This window comes from Octopus bimaculoides, chromosome 14 (genome assembly GCF_001194135.2).
Source record: "Octopus bimaculoides isolate UCB-OBI-ISO-001 chromosome 14, ASM119413v2, whole genome shotgun sequence".
NCBI lineage: Eukaryota > Metazoa > Mollusca > Cephalopoda > Octopoda > Octopodidae > Octopus > Octopus bimaculoides.
This window is the reverse complement of record NC_068994.1, coordinates 44,444,862-44,447,367: the sequence shown is the minus strand read 5'-3', so window position 1 is coordinate 44,447,367 and position 2,506 is coordinate 44,444,862. Positions and strand designations below refer to the sequence as shown.

The 2,506-nt window shown below is 30.3% G+C and overlaps 1 protein-coding gene across 8 annotated transcripts in view; it reads left to right on the top strand.

The window, feature by feature from the left end:
* LOC106872895 (protocadherin beta-15) overlaps window positions 1-2,506 on the top strand; it is a 178,625-nt gene that overhangs the window by 14,325 nt on the left and 161,794 nt on the right. Inside the window, exon 1 of one of the 8 annotated variants that reach the window (XM_052973038.1) lies at window positions 869-1,238. The exons of the other annotated variants lie outside the window; for them this stretch is intronic. The gene's annotated coding sequence lies outside the window, so the exon portion shown is untranslated. Of the gene's footprint in view, window positions 1-868; window positions 1,239-2,506 lie in introns of those variants that run through there. 8 annotated transcript variants of the gene reach the window in all.

The following is a 2,506-nucleotide window of genomic DNA, read 5'->3' as shown; positions in this document are numbered from 1 at the left end:
ATATATGTACATATATGCATTTGCAGAGTATGTACATAAATGCGTATTAAACTACGTGCGTATAAGTGGGAATGCAGATACATATACGCACATACATACATATATCTCTCTCTATATATATATGTATATATATATATGTGTATATATATATATATATATATATATCGATATATATATACATATATACATACATATAATTAGATATATTGTATTTGTAGTTTACGTAGTTATAATATTTATAAATATATATACTTGTGTATATATCTCACATTTTCTCTCTCTCACACACACACACACCAAAACTCACACACTTTCTCTGACATACACACTCTATTTCCTTTCTCTCTCTCTCTCTCTCTCTGACCAACACACACACACACACACATTTATATATTAGCTCATGCATTGCTTTTACACAAAACATGAATTTATTAAAGATCTATTCAGAATTCAATACAAATGGTGTGTCTATTTTATGAGGGGAAGATCAAGTAAATTGTATTGTATGTTATAAATGGTCTTGTGGTTAATTAGATGTAAAAAAAAAAAAAAAAATTGCTTATAATTAGAAAAGGTTGCCAATTCTTGCTTTAATCAATATTGTTATGCAAGAATATTCTTGTGACTTGGGTCTTATTGTTATAAGGGTACACAAATTTTATTTAAAAAAAAAAAAAAAAATAATTGCAAGTAATAAATATATAAATAAATAAATAAGTAAATAAATAAACAAAGCAAAAAATTCCCATGAAACCATTCTGGGGAAAAAGAAAAAAAAAATTGCAAGTAACGTAATATTGAGGGAGTATCACCATTTTTGTTTATGCAGGATGTTCCACCGATTTAAGCGTGACAACGATGATATTTCTGTATGTAATGAAAAATTTTTTTTTGACTTAATCCGTTCACTTAAATCCAGGAAGTAGTTAATGTTGCTATGTAAGATTTTAGTCGTAACTGATGACCTTCACTTTGAAGAGGATTGTCAAGTAGGTTTGTGTAACACTGTGTGCATCTAATAAGTTACAACAAAGTGCGTTTGACCTCGAGCTTTTCGGGTGTATCTGGACTAATTATTTAATGGTTCAACACACGTTTCTCTTGCAAGGATAATGATGGAATTAAGTTCTGGTCAGATGAGGGACGGAATAAAAAATGGAAATTCTCCGTGTCATCGACTGTAGCCCTCATCAGGAGGGGAAGAGGAAGCAGAGAGGTTTCCATTGAATGTACACAAGGTAAGAGTCACAACCTGTTGCTAAAAAAGCTGACCTACCCCAATATACAACAAATGTTAACATCACACGCATGCACACACACACACACACACACACAATTATATATATATATATATATATACACATACAAACATATATATGTATTTATATGTATGCACACATACACATATATATAGCTATATATATATATATATATATATAGACACACACACACACACATGCATGTATGCATATATAAACACATATATACATACCAAATATTTCTTTCACTTGCATTTATTTCCATTGCTAAAAAATATTTTTGCTGCAAACAGCCCCATTTAAAAAAAAAAAAATTTTATAGATTTTGATGAATTGATAATAATATTAGCAAAATCTATCATTACTGTCATAAAACTAACCCGAAATTTGTATAGCTTTCTTCAAATTTCTTACCTTGATATTTTTGTTAAAGAAAGCTGCAAATAAACCATTTAACCCAGGGGATATAGTTATCAAATAGTACCCATGCACTTTTTTTTTATTTGTTCTAGAGATAGAGATTCACCTGTTTCTAATTGATGAAAACTGCTTCTCTATACTGTAGAATGTAGAGTTATCCTGCATCATAATAAAGATAGCTTGAAACATAGAAAATAACAGATATCATTATGACACAAAAATTGTTCGGACTAGCATTATGGTGTATTACCAATGCATTCCAGAATTCCTACTCTCAAAAATGTAATTAATTGCAGCTAACAGCAGGTAGCCAGTAAGCTACTTGTGTTTTCTTGGATGCGAGTTTAGAAGAAGTAAATATCAAACTAATTAGGCCTAATATAATTACCAAAGTTATTGGAATGTACATTAGATAATCATTCTTTACTAAGGTACAGTAATTGTACATTATAGATGAAGCTTGTACAGATATGTGTGTATGCATGTGTGTGTGTGTGAGTGCCCATCGCCACACATGTACATATATGTACATTTACAAAGGTGCATACATGCACACATATATATATATATATATCATCATAAATGTACAGGGATTAGCATTGAGTTGCTTCTCCAACATACTGGAAATCTAGAAATAGCAGTCAAAGAACTACTGATTCTAAACTACAAATTTTTCTCTAAATGGATGGCGATATTTATGGCACACATAGAACAAAAAACCAGAGTGAAAAGCAAAAACAAACCTGCCTTTAGTTAATTGGATACGAACGTTTCGCGGTTAAGATATTAATCTATTCCGACTCATCAGCCCAATATTCTGATAAATA